The sequence below is a fragment of the Pseudophryne corroboree genome, chromosome 9, assembly GCF_028390025.1.
Source record: "Pseudophryne corroboree isolate aPseCor3 chromosome 9, aPseCor3.hap2, whole genome shotgun sequence".
NCBI lineage: Eukaryota > Metazoa > Chordata > Amphibia > Anura > Myobatrachidae > Pseudophryne > Pseudophryne corroboree.
Window position 1 is genome coordinate 15,203,130 of NC_086452.1, and position 23,011 is coordinate 15,226,140.

Here is a 23,011-nt window from a genome sequence, read left to right on the forward strand (position 1 = left end):
ACACAGTGACTGTACATACATAGGGGGTAATTCAGAGTTGATCGCAGCAGCAAATTGTTAGCAGTTGGGCAAAACCAGGGGGGTAATTCCAAGTTGATCGCAGCAAGATTTTTGGGGGTAATTCCAAGTTGATCGCAGCAGGATTTTTGATAGCAATTGGGCAAAACCATGTGCACTGCAGGGGGGGGGCAGATATAACATGTGCAGAGAGAGTTAGATTTGGGTGGGTTATTTTATTTCTGTGCAGGGTAAATACTAGAGATGAGCGGGTTCGGTTTCTCTGAATCCGAACCCGCCAGAACTTCATGTTTTTTTTCACGGGTCCGAGCGACTCGGATCTTCCCGCCTTGCTCGGTTAACCCGAGCGCGCCCGAACGTCATCATGACGCTGTCGGATTCTCGCGAGGCTCGGATTCTATCGCGAGACTCGGATTCTATATAAGGAGCCGCGCGTCGCCGCCATTTTCACACGTGCATTGAGATTGATAGGGAGAGGACGTGGCTGGCGTCCTCTCCGTTTAGAATAGATTAGAGAGACACTTGATTTACTAATTTTGGGGAGCATTAGGAGTACTCAGTACAGTGCAGAGTTTTGCTGATAGTGACCAGTGACCACCAGTTTTATTTATAATCCGTTCTCTGCCTGAAAAAAGCGATACACAGCACACAGTGACTCAGTCACATACCATATCTGTGTGCACTGCTCAGGCTCAGGCCAGTGTGCTGCATCATCTATTATCTATATATAATATTATATATATCTGTCTGACTGCTCAGCTCACACAGCTTATAATTGTGGGGGAGACTGGGGAGCACTACTGCAGTGCCAGTTATAGGTTATAGCAGGAGCCAGGAGTACATAATATATTATATAGTGAGTGACCACCAGACACACAGTGCAGTTTATTTAATATATCCGTTCTCTGCCTGAAAAAAGCGATACACACAGTGACTCAGTCAGTCACATACCATATCTGTGTGCACTGCTCAGGCTCAGGCCAGTGTGCTGCATCATCTATATATATTATATATCTGTCTGACTGCTCAGCTCACACAGCTTAAAATTGTGGGGGAGACTGGGGAGCACTACTGCAGTGCCAGTTATAGGTTATAGCAGGAGCCAGGAGTACATAATATTATATTAAAATTAAACAGTGCACACTTTTGCTGCAGGAGTGCCACTGCCAGTGTGACTAGTGACCAGTGACCTGACCACCAGTATATATAATATTAGTAGTATACTATCTCTTTATCAACCAGTCTATATTAGCAGCAGACACAGTACAGTGCGGTAGTTCACGGCTGTGGCTACCTCTGTGTCGGCACTCGGCAGCCCGTCCATAATTGTATATACCACCTAACCGTGGTTTTTTTTTCTTTCTTTATACATACATACTAGTTACGAGTATACTATCTCTTTATCAACCAGTCTATATTAGCAGCAGACACAGTACAGTGCGGTAGTTCACGGCTGTGGCTACCTCTGTGTCGGCACTCGGCAGCCCGTCCATAATTGTATATACCACCTAACCGTGGTTTTTTTTTCTTTCTTTATACATACATACTAGTTACGAGTATACTATCTCTTTATCAACCAGTCTATATATTAGCAGCAGACACAGTACAGTGCGGTAGTTCACGGCTGTGGCTACCTCTGTGTCGGCACTCGGCAGCCCGTCCATAATTGTATATACCACCTAACCGTGGTTTTTTTTTCTTTCTTTATACATACATACTAGTTACGAGTATACTATCTCTTTATCAACCAGTCTATATATTAGCAGCAGACACAGTACAGTGCGGTAGTTCACGGCTGTGGCTACCTCTGTGTCGGCACTCGGCAGCCCGTCCATAATTGTATATACCACCTAACCGTGGTTTTTTTTTCTTTCTTTATACATACATACTAGTTACGAGTATACTATCTCTTTATCAACCAGTCTATATATTAGCAGCAGACACAGTACAGTGCGGTAGTTCACGGCTGTGGCTACCTCTGTGTCGGCACTCGGCAGCCCGTCCATAATTGTATATACCACCTAACCGTGGTTTTTTTTTCTTTCTTTATACATACATACTAGTTACGAGTATACTATCTCTTTATCAACCAGTCTATATATTAGCAGCAGACACAGTACAGTGCGGTAGTTCACGGCTGTGGCTACCTCTGTGTCGGCACTCGGCAGCCCGTCCATAATTGTATATACCACCTAACCGTGGTTTTTTTTTCTTTCTTTATACATACATACTAGTTACGAGTATACTATCTCTTTATCAACCAGTCTATATATTAGCAGCAGACACAGTACAGTGCGGTAGTTCACGGCTGTGGCTACCTCTGTGTCGGCACTCGGCAGCCCGTCCATAATTGTATATACCACCTAACCGTGTTTTTTTTTTCTTTCTTTATACATACATACTAGTTACGAGTATACTATCTCTTTATCAACCAGTCTATATATTAGCAGCAGACACAGTACAGTGCGGTAGTTCACGGCTGTGGCTACCTCTGTGTCGGCACTCGGCAGCCCGTCCATAATTGTATATACCACCTAACCGTGGTTTTTTTTTCTTTCTTTATACATACATACTAGTTACGAGTATACTATCTCTTTATCAACCAGTCTATATATTAGCAGCAGACACAGTACAGTGCGGTAGTTCACGGCTGTGGCTACCTCTGTGTCGGCACTCGGCAGCCCGTCCATAATTGTATATACCACCTAACCGTGGTTTTTTTTTCTTTCTTTATACATACATACTAGTTACGAGTATACTATCTCTTTATCAACCAGTCTATATATTAGCAGCAGACACAGTACAGTGCGGTAGTTCACGGCTGTGGCTACCTCTGTGTCGGCACTCGGCAGCCCGTCCATAATTGTATATACCACCTAACCGTGGTTTTTTTTTCTTTCTTTATACATACATACTAGTTACGAGTATACTATCTCTTTATCAACCAGTCTATATATTAGCAGCAGACACAGTACAGTGCGGTAGTTCACGGCTGTGGCTACCTCTGTGTCGGCACTCGGCAGCCCGTCCATAATTGTATATACCACCTAACCGTGGTTTTTTTTTCTTTCTTTATACATACATACTAGTTACGAGTATACTATCTCTTTATCAACCAGTCTATATATTAGCAGCAGACACAGTACAGTGCGGTAGTTCACGGCTGTGGCTACCTCTGTGTCGGCACTCGGCAGCCCGTCCATAATTGTATATACCACCTAACCGTGGTTTTTTTTTCTTTCTTTATACATACATACTAGTTACGAGTATACTATCTCTTTATCAACCAGTCTATATATTAGCAGCAGACACAGTACAGTGCGGTAGTTCACGGCTGTGGCTACCTCTGTGTCGGCACTCGGCAGCCCGTCCATAATTGTATATACCACCTAACCGTGGTTTTTTTTTCTTTCTTTATACATACATACTAGTTACGAGTATACTATCTCTTTATCAACCAGTCTATATATTAGCAGCAGACACAGTACAGTGCGGTAGTTCACGGCTGTGGCTACCTCTGTGTCGGCACTCGGCAGCCCGTCCATAATTGTATATACCACCTAACCGTGGTTTTTTTCTTTCTTTATACATACATACTAGTTACGAGTATACTATCTCTTTATCAACCAGTCTATATATTAGCAGCAGACACAGTACAGTGCGGTAGTTCACGGCTGTGGCTACCTCTGTGTCGGCACTCGGCAGCCCGTCCATAATTGTATATACCACCTAACCGTGGTTTTTTTTTCTTTCTTTATACATACATACTAGTTACGAGTATACTATCTCTTTATCAACCAGTCTATATATTAGCAGCAGACACAGTACAGTGCGGTAGTTCACGGCTGTGGCTACCTCTGTGTCGGCACTCGGCAGCCCGTCCATAATTGTATATACCACCTAACCGTGGTTTTTTTTTCTTTCTTTATACATACATACTAGTTACGAGTATACTATCTCTTTATCAACCAGTCTATATATTAGCAGCAGACACAGTACAGTGCGGTAGTTCACGGCTGTGGCTACCTCTGTGTCGGCACTCGGCAGCCCGTCCATAATTGTATATACCACCTAACCGTGGTTTTTTTTTCTTTCTTTATACATACATACTAGTTACGAGTATACTATCTCTTTATCAACCAGTCTATATATTAGCAGCAGACACAGTACAGTGCGGTAGTTCACGGCTGTGGCTACCTCTGTGTCGGCACTCGGCAGCCCGTCCATAATTGTATATACCACCTAACCGTGTTTTTTTTTTCTTTCTTTATACATACATACTAGTTACGAGTATACTATCTCTTTATCAACCAGTCTATATATTAGCAGCAGACACAGTACAGTGCGGTAGTTCACGGCTGTGGCTACCTCTGTGTCGGCACTCGGCAGCCCGTCCATAATTGTATATACCACCTAACCGTGGTTTTTTTTTCTTTCTTTATACATACATACTAGTTACGAGTATACTATCTCTTTATCAACCAGTCTATATATTAGCAGCAGACACAGTACAGTGCGGTAGTTCACGGCTGTGGCTACCTCTGTGTCGGCACTCGGCAGCCCGTCCATAATTGTATACTAGTATCCAATCCATCCATCTCCATTGTTTACCTGAGGTGCCTTTTAGTTGTGCCTATTAAAATATGGAGAACAAAAATGTTGAGGTTCCAAAATTAGGGAAAGATCAAGATCCACTTCCACCTCGTGCTGAAGCTGCTGCCACTAGTCATTGCCGAGACGATGAAATGCCAGCAACGTCGTCTGCCATGGCCGATACCCAATGTCATAGTACAGAGCATGTCAAATCCAAAACACCAAATATCAGTAAAAAAAGGACTCCAAAACCTAAAATAAAATTGTCGGAGGAGAAGCGTAAACTTGCCAATATGCCATTTACCACACGGAGTGGCAAGGAACGGCTGAGGCCCTGGCCTATGTTCATGGCTAGTGGTTCAGCTTCACATGAGGATGGAAGCACTCAGCCTCTCGCTAGAAAAATGAAAAGACTCAAGCTGGCAAAAGCAGCACAGCAAAGAACTGTGCATTCTTCGAAATCCCAAATCCACAAGGAGAGTCCAACTGTGTCGGTTGCGATGCCTGACCTTCCCAACACTGGACGTGAAGAGCATGCGCCTTCCACCATTTGCACGCCCCCTGCAAGTGCTGGAAGGAGCACCCGCAGTCCAGTTCCTGATAGTCAGATTGAAGATGTCAGTGTTGAAGTACACCAGGATGAGGAGGATATGGGTGTTGCTGGCGCTGGGGAGGAAATTGACCAGGAGGATTCTGATGGTGAGGTGGTTTGTTTAAGTCAGGCACCCGGGGAGACACCTGTTGTCCGTGGGAGGAATATGGCCGTTGACATGCCAGGTGAAAATACCAAAAAAATCAGCTCTTCGGTGTGGAGGTATTTCACCAGAAATGCGGACAACAGGTGTCAAGCCGTGTGTTCCCTTTGTCAAGCTGTAATAAGTAGGGGTAAGGACGTTAACCACCTCGGAACATCCTCCCTTATACGTCACCTGCAGCGCATTCATAATAAGTCAGTGACAAGTTCAAAAACTTTGGGTGACAGCGGAAGCAGTCCACTGACCAGTAAATCCCTTCCTCTTGTAACCAAGCTCACGCAAACCACCCCACCAACTCCCTCAGTGTCAATTTCCTCCTTCCCCAGGAATGCCAATAGTCCTGCAGGCCATGTCACTGGCAATTCTGACGAGTCCTCTCCTGCCTGGGATTCCTCCGATGCATCCTTGCGTGTAACGCCTACTGCTGCTGGCGCTGCTGTTGTTGCCGCTGGGAGTCGATGGTCATCCCAGAGGGGAAGTCGTAAGCCCACTTGTACTACTTCCAGTAAGCAATTGACTGTTCAACAGTCCTTTGCGAGGAAGATGAAATATCACAGCAGTCATCCTACTGCAAAGCGGATAACTGAGTCCTTGACAACTATGTTGGTGTTAGACGTGCGTCCGGTATCCGCCGTTAGTTCACAGGGAACTAGACAATTTATTGAGGCAGTGTGCCCCCGTTACCAAATACCATCTAGGTTCCACTTCTCTAGGCAGGCGATACCGAGAATGTACACGGACGTCAGAAAAAGACTCACCAGTGTCCTAAAAAATGCAGTTGTACCCAATGTCCACTTAACCACGGACATGTGGACAAGTGGAGCAGGGCAGGGTCAGGACTATATGACTGTGACAGCCCACTGGGTAGATGTATGGACTCCCGCCGCAAGAACAGCAGCGGCGGCACCAGTAGCAGCATCTCGCAAACGCCAACTCTTTCCTAGGCAGGCTACGCTTTGTATCACCGCTTTCCAGAATACGCACACAGCTGAAAACCTCTTACGGCAACTGAGGAAGATCATCGCGGAATGGCTTACCCCAATTGGACTCTCCTGTGGATTTGTGGCATCGGACAACGCCAGCAATATTGTGTGTGCATTAAATATGGGCAAATTCCAGCACGTCCCATGTTTTGCACATACCTTGAATTTGGTGGTGCAGAATTTTTTAAAAAACGACAGGGGCGTGCAAGAGATGCTGTCGGTGGCCAGAAAAATTGCGGGACACTTTCGGCGTACAGGCACCACGTACAGAAGACTGGAGCACCACCAAAAACTACTGAACCTGCCCTGCCATCATCTGAAGCAAGAAGTGGTAACGAGGTGGAATTCAACCCTCTATATGCTTCAGAGGTTGGAGGAGCAGCAAAAGGCCATTCAAGCCTATACAATTGAGCACGATATAGTAGGTGGAATGCACCTGTCTCAAGTGCAGTGGAGAATGATTTCAATGTTGTGCAAGGTTCTGATGCCCTTTGAACTTGCCACACGTGAAGTCAGTTCAGACACTGCCAGCCTGAGTCAGGTCATTCCCCTCATCAGGCTTTTGCAGAAGAAGCTGGAGGCATTGAAGAAGGAGCTAAAAGGGAGCGATTCCGCTAGGCATGTGGGACTTGTGGATGCAGCCCTTAATTCGCTTAACAAGGATTCACGGGTGGTCAATCTGTTGAAATCAGAGCACTACATTTTGGCCACCGTGCTCGATCCTAGATTTAAAGCCTACCTTGGATCTCTCTTTCTGGCAGACACAGGTCTGCTGGGGTTGAAAGACCTGCTGGTGACAAAATTGTCAAGTCAAGCGGAACGCGACCTGTCAACATCTCCTCCTTCACATTCTCCCGCAACTGGGGGTGCGAGGAAAAGGCTCAGAATTCCGAGCCCACCCGCTGGCGGTGATGCAGGGCAGTCTGGAGCGACTGCTGATGCTGACATCTGGTCCGGACTGAAGGACCTGACAACGATTACGGACATGTCGTCTACTGTCACTGCATATGATTCTCTCAACATTGATAGAATGGTGGAGGATTATATGAGTGACCGCATCCAAGTAGGCACGTCACACAGTCCGTACTTATACTGGCAGGAAAAAGAGGCAATTTGGAGGCCCTTGCACAAACTGGCTTTATTCTACCTAAGTTGCCCTCCCACAAGTGTGTACTCCGAAAGAGTGTTTAGTGCCGCCGCTCACCTTGTCAGCAATCGGCGTACGAGGTTACATCCAGAAAATGTGGAGAAGATGATGTTCATTAAAATGAATTATAATCAATTCCTCCGCGGAGACATTGACCAGCAGCAATTGCCTCCACAAAGTACACAGGGAGCTGAGATGGTGGATTCCAGTGGGGACGAATTGATAATCTGTGAGGAGGGGGATGTACACGGTGATATATCGGAGGATGAAGATGAGGTGGACATCTTGCCTCTGTAGAGCCAGTTTGTGCAAGGAGAGATTAATTGCTTCTTTTTTGGGGGGGGTCCAAACCAACCCGTCATATCAGTTACAGTCGTGTGGCAGACCCTGTCACTGAAATGATGGGTTGGTTAAAGTGTGCATGTCCTGTTTTGTTTATACAACATAAGGGTGGGTGGGAGGGCCCAAGGACAATTCCATCTTGCACCTCTTTTTTCTTTTCTTTTTCTTTGCATCATGTGCTGATTGGGGAGGGTTTTTTGGAAGGGACATCCTGCGTGACACTGCAGTGCCACTCCTAGATGGGCCCGGTGTTTGTGTCGGCCACTAGGGTCGCTAATCTTACTCACACAGCTACCTCATTGCGCCTCTTTTTTTCTTTGCGTCATGTGCTGTTTGGGGAGGGTTTTTTGGAAGGGCCATCCTGCGTGACACTGCAGTGCCACTCCTAGATGGGCCCGGTGTTTGTGTCGGCCACTAGGGTCGCTTATCTTACTCACACAGCGACCTCGGTGCAAATTTTAGGACTAAAAATAATATTGTGAGGTGTGAGGTATTCAGAATAGACTGAAAATGAGTGTAAATTATGGTTTTTGAGGTTAATAATACTTTGGGATCAAAATGACCCCCAAATTCTATGATTTAAGCTGTTTTTTAGTGTTTTTTGAAAAAAACACCCGAATCCAAAACACACCCGAATCCGACAAAAAAAATTTGGTGAGGTTTTGCCAAAACGCGTTCGAACCCAAAACACGGCCGCGGAACCGAACCCAAACCCAAAACACAAAACCCGAAAAATTTCAGGCGCTCATCTCTAGTAAATACTAGGGATGTGCACTTGAAATTTTTCGGGTTTTGTGTTTTGGTTTTGGGTTCGGTTCCGCGGCCGTGTTTTGGGTTCGACCGCGTTTTGGCAAAACCTCACCGAATTTTTTTTGTCGGATTCGGGTGTGTTTTGGATTCGGGTGTTTTTTTTAAAAAAACCTAAAAAACAGCTTAAATCATAGAATTTGGGGGTCATTTTGATCCCAAAGTATTATTAACCTCAAAAACCATAATTTCCACTCATTTTCAGTCTATTCTGAATACCTCACACCTCACAATATTATTTTTAGTCCTAAAATTTGCACCGAGGTCGCTGGATGACTAAGCTAAGCGACCCTAGTGGCCGACACAAACACCTGGCCCATCTAGGAGTGGCACTGCAGTGTCACGCAGGATGGCCCTTCCAAAAAACACTCCCCAAACAGCACATGACGCAAAGAAAAAAAGAGGCGCAATGAGGTAGCTGTGTGAGTAAGCTAAGCGACCCTAGTGGCCGACACAAACACCTGGCCCATCTAGGAGTGGCACTGCAGTGTCACGCAGGATGGCCCTTCCAAAAAACACTCCCCAAACAGCACATGACGCAAAGAAGAAAAAAAGAGGCGCAATGAGGTAGCTGTGTGAGTAAGCTAAGCGACCCTAGTGGCCGACACAAACACCTGGCCCATCTAGGAGTGGCACTGCAGTGTCACGCAGGATGGCCCTTCCAAAAAACACTCCCCAAACAGCACATGACGCAAAGAAGAAAAAAAGAGGCGCAATGAGGTAGCTGTGTGAGTAAGATAAGCGACCTTAGTGGCCGACACAAACACCTGGCCCATCTAGGAGTGGCACTGCAGTGTCACGCAGGATGGCCCTTCCAAAAAACACTCCCCAAACAGCACATGACGCAAAGAAGAAAAAAAGAGGCGCAATGAGGTAGCTGTGTGAGTAAGATAAGCGACCCTAGTGGCCGACACAAACACCTGGCCCATCTAGGAGTGGCACTGCAGTGTCACGCAGGATGGCCCTTCCAAAAAACACTCCCCAAACAGCTCATGACGCAAAGAAGAAAAAAAGAGGCGCAATGAAGTAGTTGTGTGAGTAAGCTAAGCGACCCTAGTGGCCGACACAAACACCTGGCCCATCTAGGAGTGGCACTGCAGTGTCACGCAGGATGGCCCTTCCAAAAAACACTCCCCAAACAGCACATGACGCAAAGAAAAATGAAAGAAAAAAGAGGTGCAAGATGGAATTGTCCTTGGGCCCTCCCACCCACCCTTATGTTGTATAAACAGGACATGCACACTTTAACCAACCCATCATTTCAGTGACAGGGTCTGCCACACGACTGTGACTGAAATGACGGGTTGGTTTGGACCCCCACCGAAAAAGAAGCAATTAATCTCTCCTTGCACAAACTGGCTCTACAGAGGCAAGATGTCCACCTCATCATCATCCTCCGATATATCACCGTGTACATCCCGCTCCTCACAGATTATCAATTCGTCCCCACTGGAATCCACCATCTCAGCTCCCTGTGTACTTTGTGGAGGCAATTGCTGCTGGTCAATGTCTCCACGGAGGAATTGATTATAATTAATTTTAATGAACATCATCTTCTCCACATTTTCTGGAAGTAACCTCGTACGCCGATTGCTGACAAGGTGAGCGGCGGCACTAAACACTCTTTCGGAGTACACACTTGTGGGAGGGCAACTTAGGTAGAATAAAGCCAGTTTGTGCAAGGGCCTCCAAATTGCCTCTTTTTCCTGCCAGTATAAGTACGGACTGTCTGACGTGCCTACTTGGATGCGGTCACTCATATAATCCTCCACCATTCTTTCAATGGTGAGAGAATCATATGCAGTGACAGTAGACGACATGTCCGTAATCGTTGTCAGGTCCTTCAGTCCGGACCAGATGTCAGCATCAGCAGTCGCTCCAGACTGCCCTGCATCACCGCCAGCGGGTGGGCTCGGAATTCTGAGCCTTTTCCTCGCACCCCCAGTTGCGGGAGAATGTGAAGGAGGAGATGTTGACAGGTCGCGTTCCGCTTGACTTGACAATTTTGTCACCAGCAGGTCTTTGAACCCCAGCAGACTTGTGTCTGCCGGAAAGAGAGATCCAAGGTAGGTTTTAAATCTAGGATCGAGCACGGTGGCCAAAATGTAGTGCTCTGATTTCAACAGATTGACCACCCGTGAATCCTTGTTAAGCGAATTAAGGGCTCCATCCACAAGTCCCACATGCCTAGCGGAATCGCTCCCTTTTAGCTCCTCCTTCAATGCCTCCAGCTTCTTCTGCAAAAGCCTGATGAGGGGAATGACCTGACTCAGGCTGGCAGTGTCTGAACTGACTTCACGTGTGGCAAGTTCAAAAGGTTGCAGAACCTTGCACAACGTTGAAATCATTCTCCACTGCGCTTGAGACAGGTACATTCCACCTCCTATATCGTGCTCAATTGTATAGGCTTGAATGGCCTTTTGCTGCTCCTCCAACCTCTGAAGCATATAGAGGGTTGAATTCCACCTCGTTACCAGTTTACCACTTCTTGCTTCAGATGATGGCAGGGCAGGTTCAGGCGTTTTTGGTGGTGCTCCAGTCTTCTGTACGTGGTGCCTGTACGCCGAAAGTGTCCCGCAATTCTTCTGGCCACCGACAGCATCTCTTGCCACGCCCCTGTCGTTTTTAAAAAAATTCTGCACCACCAAATTCAAGGTATGTGCAAAACATGGGACGTGCTGGAATTTGCCCATATTTAATGCACACACAATATTGCTGGCGTTGTCCGATGCCACAAATCCACAGGAGAGTCCAATTGGGGTAAGCCATTCCACGATGATCTTCCTCAGTTGCCGTAAGAGGTTTTCAGCTGTGTGCGTATTCTGGAAACCGGTGATACAAAGCGTAGCCTGCCTAGGAAAGAGTTGGCGTTTGCGAGATGCTGCTACTGGTGCCGCCGCTGCTGTTCTTGCGGCGGGAGTCCATACATCTACCCAGTGGGCTGTCACAGTCATATAGTCCTGACCCTGCCCTGCTCCACTTGTCCACATGTCCGTGGTTAAGTGGACATTGGGTACAACTGCATTTTTTAGGACACTGGTGAGTCTTTTTCTGACGTCCGTGTACATTCTCGGTATCGCCTGCCTAGAGAAGTGGAACCTAGATGGTATTTGGTAACGGGGGCACACTACCTCAAGAAATTGTCTAGTTCCCTAGCGGCGGATACCGGACGCACGTCTAACACCAACATAGTTGTCAAGGCCTCAGTTATCCGCTTTGCAACAGGATGACTGCTGTGATATTTCATCTTCCTCGCAAAGGACTGTTGGACAGTCAATTGCTTGGTGGAAGTAGTAAAAGTGGGCTTACGACTTCCCCTCTGGGATGACCATCGACTCCCAGCAGCAACAACAGCAGCGCCAGCAGCAGTAGGCGTTACACGCAAGGATGCATCGGAGGAATCCCAGGCAGGAGAGGACTCGTCAGAATTGCCAGTGACATGGCCTGCAGGACTATTGGCATTCCTGGGGAAGGAGGAAATTGACACTGAGGGAGTTGGTGGGGTGGTTTGCGTGAGCTTGGTTACAAGAGGAAGGGATTTACTGGTCAGTGGACTGCTTCCGCTGTCGCCCAAAGTTTTTGAACTTGTCACTGACTTATTATGAATGCGCTGCAGGTGACGTATAAGGGAGGATGTTCCGAGGTGGTTAACGTCCTTACCCCTACTTATTACAGCTTGACAAAGGCAACACACGGCTTGACAAATGTTGTCCGCATTTCTGGTGAAATACTTCCACACCGAAGAGCTGATTTTTTTGGTATTTTCACCAGGCATGTCAACGGCCCTATTCCTCCCACGGACAACAGGTGTCTCCCCGGGTGCATGACTTAAACAAACCACCTCACCATCAGAATCCTCCTTGTCAATTTCCTCCCCAGCGCCAGCAACACCCATATCCTCCTCATCCTGGTGTACTTCAACACTGACATCTTCAATCTGACTATCAGGAACTGGACTGCGGGTGCTCCTTCCAGCACTTGCAGGGGGCGTGCAAATGGTGGAAGGAGCATGCTCTTCACGTCCAGTGTTGGGAAGGTCAGGCATCGCAACCGACACAATTGGACTCTCCTTGTGGATTTGGGATTTCGAAGAACGCACAGTTCTTTGCGGTGCTTTTGCCAGCTTGAGTCTTTTCAGTTTTCTAGCGAGAGGCTGAGTGCTTCCATCCTCATGTGAAGCTGAACCACTAGCCATGAACATAGGCCAGGGCCTCAGCCGTTCCTTGCCACTCCGTGTGGTAAATGGCATATTGGCAAGTTTACGCTTCTCCTCCGACAATTTTATTTTAGATTTTGGAGTCCTTTTTTTACTGATATTTGGTGTTTTGGATTTTACATGCTCTGTACTATGACATTGGGCATCGGCCTTGGCAGACGACGTTGCTGGCATTTCATCGTCTCGGCCATGACTAGTGGCAGCAGCTTCAGCACGAGGTGGAAGTGGATCTTGATCTTTCCCTAATTTTGGAACCTCAACATTTTTGTTCTCCATATTTTAATAGGCACAACTAAAAGACACAGAGGTAGCTACAGCCGTGGACTACCGTACTGTGTCTGCTGCTAATATAGACTGAATGATAATGAGATGAAATCAATATATATTATATCACACTAGTACTGCAGCCGGACAGGTATATATATTTATTATGTAATGACTGATGACGGACCTGCTGGACACTGTCAGCTCAGCAGCACCGCAGACTGCTACAGTAAGCTACTATAGTAGTATGTATAAAGAAGAAAGAAAAAAAAACCACGGGTAGGTGGTATACAATTATGGATGGACGAGCGACTGCCGACACAGAGGTAGCTACAGCCGTGGACTACCGTACTGTGTCTGCTGCTAATATAGACTGGATGATAATGAGATGAAATCAATATATATACATATAATATCACTAGTACTGCAGCCGGACAGGTATATATATTTATTATGTAATGACTGATGACGGACCTGCTGGACACTGTCAGCTCAGCAGCACCGCAGACAGCTACAGTAAGCTACTATAGTAGTATGTATAAAGAAGAAAGAAAAAAAAAAAACCACGGGTAGGTGGTATACAATTATGGATGGACGAGCGACTGCCGACACAGAGGTAGCTACAGCCGTGGACTACCGTACTGTGTCTGCTGCTAATATAGACTGGATGATAATGAGATGAAATCAATATATATATATATATATAATATCACTAGTACTGCAGCCGGACAGGTATATATATTTATTATGTAATGACTGATGACGGACCTGCTGGACACTGTCAGCTCAGCAGCACCGCAGACTGCTACAGTAAGCTACTATAGTAGTATGTATAAAGAAGAAAGAAAAGAAAAAAAACCACGGGTAGGTGGTATACAATTATGGATGGACGAGCGACTGCCGACACAGAGGTAGCTACAGCCGTGGACTACCGTACTGTGTCTGCTGCTAATATAGACTGGATGATAATGAGATGAAATCAATATATATATATATATATATATATATAATATCACTAGTACTGCAGCCGGACAGGTATATATATTTATTATGTAATGACTGATGACGGACCTGCTGGACACTGTCAGCTCAGCAGCACCGCAGACTGCTACAGTAAGCTACTATAGTAGTATGTATAAAGAAGAAAGAAAAAAAAAAACCACGGGTAGGTGGTATACAATTATGGATGGACGAGCGACTGCCGACACAGAGGTAGCTACAGCCGTGGACTACCGTACTGTGTCTGCTGCTAATATAGACTGGATGATAATGAGATGAAATCAATATATATATATATAATATCACTAGTACTGCAGCCGGACAGGTATATATATTTATTATGTAATGACTGATGACGGACCTGCTGGACACTGTCAGCTCAGCAGCACCGCAGACTGCTACAGTAAGCTACTATAGTAGTATGTATAAAGAAGAAAAAAAAAAAAAAAACCACGGGTAGGTGGTATACAATATTATATATATATTATATACAATTATATATATATATATATATATATATTAAACTCACTGGTGGTGATTATTAAACTGGTGGTCAGGTCACTGGTCACACTATCAGCAACTTGCAAGTAGTACTCCTAAGCAGACAATCACAATATATATTATACTGGTGGTCAGTGTGGTCACAATGGCAGTGTGGCACTCTGGCAGCAAAAGTGTGCACTGTACGTTATATGTACTCCTGAGTCCTGCTCTCAGACTCTAACTGCTCCCCACTGTCAGTGTCTCCCCCACAAGTCAGATAATACAGTCACACTATCTATCACTTCAGCAAGTAACTACTAGTACTCCTCCTAATGCTCCCCAAAATTACTACTGTGTCTCTCTCTACTGTCTCACTCTCTTCTCTATAAACGGAGAGGACGCTAGCCACGTCCTCTCCCTATGAATCTCAATGCACGTGTGAAAATGGCGGCGACGCGCGGCTCCTTATATAGAATCCGAGTCTCGCGATAGAATCCGAGCCTCGCGAGAATCCGACAGCGGGATGATGACGTTCGGGCGCGCTCGGGTTAACCGAGCAAGGTGGGAAGATCCGAGTCGCTCGGCCCCGTGTAAAAAAAACTGAAGTTCGGGCGGGTTCGGATTCCGAGGAACCGAACCCACTCATCCCTAGTAAATACTGGCTGCTTTATTTTTACACTGCAAATTAGATTGCAGATTGAACACACCCCACCCAAATCTATCTCTCTCTGCACATGTTATATCTGTCTCCCCTGCAGTGCACATGGTTTTGCCCAATTGCTAACAAAAATCCTGCTGCGATCAACTTGGAATTACCCCCTTTGTTAGCAATTGGGCAAAACCATGTGCACTGCAGGGGAGGCAGATATAACATGTGCAGAGAGAGTTAGATTTGGGTGGGGTGTGTTCAATCTGCAATCTAATTTGCAGTGTAAAAATAAAGCAGCCAGTATTTTCCCTGCACAGAAATAAAATAACCAACCCAAATCTAACTCTCTCTGCACATGTTACATCTGCCTCCCCTGCAGTACACATGGTTTTGCCCAACTGCTAAAAAATGTTCTGCTGCGATCAACTTGGAATTACCCCCCCATGTGCACTGCAGGTGGGGCAGATGTAACATGTGCAGAGAGAGTTAGATTTGGGTGGGTTATATTGTTTCTGTGCAGGGTAAATACTGGCTGCTTTATTTCATGCTTTATTTTCATAGTGCATGGTTTTGCCCAACTGCTAACAAATTTGCTGCTGCGATCAGGTCTGAATTAGGCCCATAGAGTCTGCGCACAATTTTATTTATACACTATTTTATATTAGTGTTTAGGGGGTTGTATAGAAATTTTTTTGTCTCCAAAAAAAAATGCTAATTATTATACAATTTTCTTATTAGTTGTTAAAAAAATAAATACAAAGTTCTTTAACACATGCCATAATGCCCTACAACTTATAGATCAAAGGCGACACTGAAAATACTACATAAACAATAATTAGCTGCTTATTTTACTCTTTTCCCTGCAGCGTTCTGTAATATATAAAAATATAAAAAGATCATAACAAATGTTCCAAAAAAACTTGCATATGTAATATGCTACATATAACCCTAAATAATTCAGCACTGATGTAACTCAAAAAGTTATATATATAAAAAAAAAAATTGGCTCTGCTTCACCGGCGTGTCCTCATACTTATATTAAATAAACTCTTTCTGAGACAGAAAGCGGATTCAGAATCTGACCGTGAAACGTAGAAAGGAGCAGTGCTGGATAGTTCCAACATCGATAATAATCTTTCTTGGGAGAAAGTTAAAGATTAGACATGGAATGCCTGTTTCCTGCTATAAATGCAGCCGTATTATAAATATAAATGTTTTATTTCACGCTCTAATGCATTAGGACAATCGTCCTTTGGAATGAAAGGTTTAGTAAACATGGGGAGCCGAGAGCTTGTGCGACTTGTACAATACAGAATATAATTATTCTCTTTCATTTTCAGAATCAGTTCAAATTTTGATTGAAGTTATGTATTAGAGTCTGCTTATCGCGCAGCGCGGTGGGAGGAGTCCTGACAGCCGGCAGCATCACATGTAAGAGGATCCTGGCTGTTTCACCTTCGTGTCAGTGGGGTGGGTTCCATTTTGGGGGTGCCACTGGATAACTTTAAAAAATGGTCTGTGTGCAAGTCAGCACAGGACTCTGGAGAGCTGCAGAAGTGTCTCTTTACTCACTGCAATCATGCTGAACAATGGCTGCAGAGGCACTTCCTGTATAACAAACACTTCCTGTATGACAAGTGGATGGCAATGATGTAGCTACCACCATCCACATACAGTATACATCTACAGCCCCCTTACTAACATAAAGAACAATAAACAGGTGAGCGGATGTAAGACAGGCGCTGGACGCGGGAACAGTGTGCAACAAAGAGCAAACACAAACGGAAAAAATGGGCGGTTAAATAACATAGGGGTCTATGTACTAAGAGAGTGATAAATTGGACAAAGATAAAGTACCAGCCAATCAGCTCCCAGCTGCCATGTTACAGGCTGTATTTGAGATGACAGTTAGGGGCTGATTGCTCGGTACGTTGGGAGGGATGTACTATGTATTGCATCTGCAATACACCCCGACACTTATCAGGTAAGTACCAGCGTTAATAATGCCGGTATGTTCCTAGAAATACAATAGAAATACAATTAGAATCACAAAGGCAGCTCTCTGGATGTGATGGCACACGGTCTTTGATGCATGCATGCGCTGGTTTTCGCAGACGCCATCGCGGACACATAGCTCAAGTTCAAGAAGGAAATGCGCTTTTGCTGCTATGTCGGGCTCTCAGACAGACCAGGAAAGGTACAGGCATATACTTTGCTCAGCCTATCTGGGTCTGAGGCTGTTGCCGATGCAAACACATTCGTCTATTTGTACTTGCACCAAGTTTGCGTTTTGTAAGAGTGCACAGGAGCCCGATGCTTAATACGGCCCGGTCGCGCGGGGCTGCGGTGTTACCCTTGTGAGCTGGTGTTGGCCACCACCGCACTTGACGTCATCTCATTGATGGTGCTGCCTTCTCCCTGGTCACTGCAAGCACCGCCGGCATCCCCTTATCTTGGGCTGCACTGGTGGGCAGCTCCCCTGGCTGGCTCCCTAGGGGCGTGCGCCATGCTCTACCTACAGTGGTTGTATAATCTCCCTATAGAAGGGAGTGTTAGGCTCCATACCTGTACTCCAGCGTCTGGTCCCAGTACATTCTCAGTGTTCTGCTCCGGTCTGTCTGACGACTCTCCTGGCCTATTCCCTTGGAACTGCTTCTTGTGATCTCCTGGTTCAGACTTCGGCCATTCCTCTGAACTGACAATCACCTCCATCGCCCCAAAGCGGTGCGCGGGAAAACGTATAATGCCGGGCTACTGTGATTGGCTGCCACATGTGGAGCTCATGACGCTGAATTGAGTCCTTCCCCTCTTCTGGGAGTTATCCCACATTCTGCTCAATCCAGGGAGAAGCTCTCCAACAGCCACTCTGCGCCACAAGCCCAGGCCGGGGAATTGTCACTTGGGAAGGTTATATGATGTTATTATCTCTACATGTGCTGTTCAGCTATATTGGCTGTCACTGTCATTCACCCTAAATGCCTGATGAATGAGCTTTAATGCACAGACAGTTGGCGATTATTTCTGTAGCTTGGTTTTACATTAATGTCACCCTTTGATACATTTATTTACTTCCCTCTGAGTGACATAGTATGATGTATCACCTCCTTTATGAGTCCCCCCTCCAGACTGCAGGAGTGCAGGCAGCCCTCCCAGGCCCGCTCTGTGTGCAGTCTCCATATAAGCAGACACTTCAGAGCAGGCACTGTGTCTCTTCTGTATTTTCCTATTATCTTTCAACACGTCAGCGGAGGAGCCCATTAGTGCGACACCAGACAAACTCGCTACTAATTCGGTGGTGACTGCAATTTTTGGAATTCTTTGCCGCAGCCTCGGCGTGGAGAGCCTCTGAAAACAGAAGCCCGTCTTAACAATTATTACTGAATGCACCACACAGTTATCAAATTTCCAGGGTCATTAGCAGAGAATTGCTGGGAATATTCTTCCCATCTCCCTTTGTGTCTCAGGTCTATAGAAATAACAAAATGGCATTTACTCTGCGTTTGTGGAGAGCTGGAATTTACCCATGTGCAGCAAATGTCCGGGGAAGCCATGGAAATGGTAATAGTTTAATATTCTTTCTTCCTTAGGGATCAAAAGCGCCTGATACAATAGATCGCCGGTCAGCCTAAACGTACAATGAATTATTGTGACTTCAGGGAGAATTACTTAGAAAGCAGAAATATGAATTGCAGAATATTGTTTTTTTTTTTAATGTATTCTGCAAGTGACTGGTTATTTATTCAGTTTACTACTTAATTATAATATGACGTCTGTAATATGAATATTTTACTATATATGTCAGTTATAAATTGTATCACACACAGGGAGAATAAAGGGGCGATTTATGCACGTATGCATGAGAAATCCTAATATGGGAACTGTTAGGGGACATTGGGGTAAATTTACTAAGGTGGGAGTTTTTAGAACTGGTGATGTTGCCTATAGCAACCAATCAGATTCTATCTATTATCTTCTAGAAGCAGCTTGATAAATGTTAAGTAGAATCTGATTGGTTGCTATGGGCAACATCACTAGTTCTAAGAAAAACTCCCACCTTAGTAAATTTACCCCATAGAGTGAGACGGGGGGAAGAGTTGGAGAGAGGGGGGAAGAGGGGTAAACCAAAGGAAAGGTAAGCCTGGGCACAGGCAGATTAGCAATGGGGTGGATGGAATGACAGCTCCAGGCCTCTACATAAAAATAGGCCCGCCATCATAAATAGACATGAGATCTTACAGCCGGGATGCAGGAAGGGGTGTATATGCGGTTTTGTTGCATGGGGCACAGGACCTTGTGTATGGTGCCACAGAACTGGCACTCTGCAGCCAGTAACAATGCTGTAGTGATGCCTGGACTCCCTGGAGCTTGCAAAGGGGACACTCCGGGCACGCACCCTGTGTCCGGACAGGTCTACGCTCTCTCCTGCCAGCGGCCTCTGCCCTCTCCCATGCCGTTACGGCTTCGGAGGTGGGGCCGGCACCGTGCAACAGAGAAACATGATTCCGCCTTTTGCTTATAATCTACGCGGAAAGGTCAACGCTGAGACTATTAGAGCTCGGGGTCAGAGGCGAATTCAGGAGGCGAATTTAGGGGTCAGGCTGCCCCTAGGCACAACATTATCGATCGCCCCTATCACGCCACTGCCAAAGCAACACCAACCTCTCCCCCCACCACAACACTGACCATTGCCCCACATCCTCCCTCACCAGCTACAATGATGACAAAACATAGACGAGCGGCGTTGACCCTACGCAGCTGCTACACAGAGTTATATATTTATTATATCTACGTTCTTACCATTTGTCTCACAGAGATATCATTCCCAGGCAGTCTCACATCTCGCTGGTGGTAAGCGGGGAGCCTCAGATGTAGCCTCCTGAGAGGTTCTGTGCCTGAGGACAGGTATGCGCTCACACCGGAATCGCCCCCTTAGGTGCACTCAGCCACCATTTAGCAAAGCTTAGAAATCATTTTTCTTTCTGTGTGTTACTCTGTCTGTCATACAGGAAGGTGGGAAGATCTCACAGCTGCCAGCCATGTAATATAAGGATCTCTCCACATCCTTTATCACCTCGATGCTGTCTCTCTCCATCCCTCATCTTTCACTGTCACCTTCAATCAGAGACCTCTTCACCGCTCCTACAGTATGCAGCCGCAAGTCAGGGGATCATTCACTCCTCTGCCCCCTGTCTCGCCTGTGTGTCACGCCCTGACCGACGCTGAGTGTGCGGCACCTTCCCTACCTGCACAGGCTGACGAGGTGCTGCCATTACAACTGTATATTACACTCAGGTTATGTTTTTGTACGGGGCCAGTTAACCTACCAGTATGTTTCTGGAGTGTAGGATGAAATGGGTGCACCCAGGGGAACCATATACAAACACAGAGAGAACATACACACTCCACACAGATGAACCATAAGCCGGGAATTAAACTCATGACCTCGGCACTGTGAGGCAGTAATGCTGACCGCTACACCACCGTGTTGCCACGTGTATCATCTGGCTTTCCCACCGCCTCCAATGGCGGCTCTCCCCAGGGCTCTTGTTGCTTACTGTGCGCTCATCACTGATGCTAGTGCCAGGGCCGCAATCTTCTCTCTATGGCAGTCCCTCCAGCTGCTGTGGGACTACATATACCAGCAAGCCCTGCCACAGTTTTGCTATCAGGGCACGCTGCAACGGTGGCAGTGCATGGTGGGAATGTGCAGTTCAACAGCTGCTAATTGCCCACCCCTGCTCTATAGGGACAGGCATGCGGCTGTCATGTGACTGCTTATGTCACAAGGGCGGCAAATTCAAATCTCCCTCCTGTATGAGCCGTGCTCTGGCTGTGGTGAGGGGCCAGCGTCTCAGGCTGAAGAGCCAGCTTCGGCACTCAGTCCTGTCATTTCCTTATCTCTCCAGCATACAGTATGACCTGGTTTGGCTCCTGACCTCTCTCTGGTTACTCCCTGTGGCAATTTCGGGGCTTCTTCAGGCTCCAGACCTTCGTTTGTTTTGTGATTATACTTTATATCAGTCAGTTAACCCTCTATGTACTAGTCCTTGGCTAGTAGGCTCCTCTAGTTTCCCAACAACCTAATCTGTAATGCTAGGTACCAGGACAGGGTTCCGCGTACCCATAGGGGTGGTCTGGACACGAAAATGGTGAATATACGCATTTCATTCCATGCACGCAACGCAGGTGCAATTTCGTCTGATTTGCGTTCAGCCCTCTCCCAGCTCTTTGGGGTACTACATATCCCAGCATAGCTGATACCGTGCCTGTTGTCACACATGCAGAGCGAGTAGAATCAGAAGATTCTTCCATATGGATAATACCCTGATCTAAACCCTCACTGAATAAGTCCACAATCTACATACAGACGCAACGGTGACTCAGAATCGGATGGTTACTGGAATTTATGCAAATTTATGAAAATAGTTTTTTTTCTCATGCAAATGATGTAATAAGTAAAGTGATGACTACCAATTAACATATTGATTTTATAATGATGTCCTTGTTTTGCTGCATAGGAAAGGCTGTTTATACAATATTCCTTCATGTGTTTTCTCACTGTGAGCAAAATATTTATGTTTCCCACCGATCCCCCGAATTTCCGGGCGAGTGAAATAATCACCTGACTTTTCTTTGTTTTGTAAACGTAACAGATAAGAAAAAAATCTGTTTGACTATCAGGAGGTTACAATCATCTAAGCCGCTGTCAGTACATAGACATCGCTGGTTCTCGAGCTTCGCGGGGTCTCATGTTTTATCAATATTGTCTCAATATGGTTTTTGGCTTCCAGAAAAAGTAACAACCACCCACATTCAGCATTATCTTTGTTTCCCGCACATTGGGGGTAATTCCAAGTTGATCGCAGCAGGAATTTTGTTAACAGTTGGGCAAAACCATGTGCACTGCAGGAGGGGGCGGATGTAACATGTGCAGAGAGAGTTAGATTTGGGTGGGTTATTTTGTTTCTGTGCAGGGTAAATTCTGGCTGCTTTATTTTTACACTGCAAATTAGATTGCAGATTGAACTCACCCCACCCAAATCTAACTCTCTCTGCACATGTTATATCTGCCTCCCCTGCACTGCACATGGTTTTGCCCAACTGCTAACAAAATTCCTGCTGCGATCAACTTGGAATTACCCCCATTGATAATACGAAATCCTATGATGTCACCATTGCAGGTAAGCCCACAATGCAATGAGACTAGGACGCACCAGGACATACCTCCCAACTGTCCCGATTTTCGCGGGACAGTCCCATTTTTTGGGGACTGTCCCGCTGTCCCACCCGCGGGCCGCAGTGTCCCGCGGTGGGGGGGGGGGCAGTTGGGAGGCTCCTGCACGCGCTGCTCTGCTTAGCAGAGCAGCGATGAATAGACGCTGTGCGCATGCGCACAGCGTCTATTCAGTGCAGACAGAGGGAGAGAGGGCATGCCAGCAGCTCACGGCGCGCGTGGCATGCCCCCTCAATGACGAAATCGGGGGCGTGGCTCGCGATCGCGGGTCCTCCCGCGAGGCCACGCACCCTTTCCCATAGGCCACGCCCCTTTTTGCAAGGAGACTGTGCTGAGTAATGTGACACTTGTGTATCTGTGTACGACTGAGTCTCTGAGTCTATATACAAAGTGCTACAATGTAGCAGCCTCAGCTTTTTTCCAGTACAAGTTCTGTTCTGCTCTGTATACAGACCCAGTCACGCACAATATACAGTAGAGATGTGCACTTGAAATTTTTCGGGTTTTGTGTTTTGGTTTTG

General features: G+C 46.2%; 1 long non-coding RNA gene across 1 annotated transcript in view; it reads right to left on the minus strand.

The window, feature by feature from the left end:
- LOC134956631 (uncharacterized) overlaps nt 1-18,415 on the minus strand; it is a 70,073-nt gene extending 51,658 nt beyond the window's left edge. Inside the window, exon 1 of the long non-coding RNA XR_010186034.1 lies at nt 17,822-18,415. This is a non-coding gene — a long non-coding RNA (uncharacterized LOC134956631). The remainder of the gene's footprint in view (nt 1-17,821) is intronic.
- Between the last annotated feature and the right edge of the window lie 4,596 nt (nt 18,416-23,011).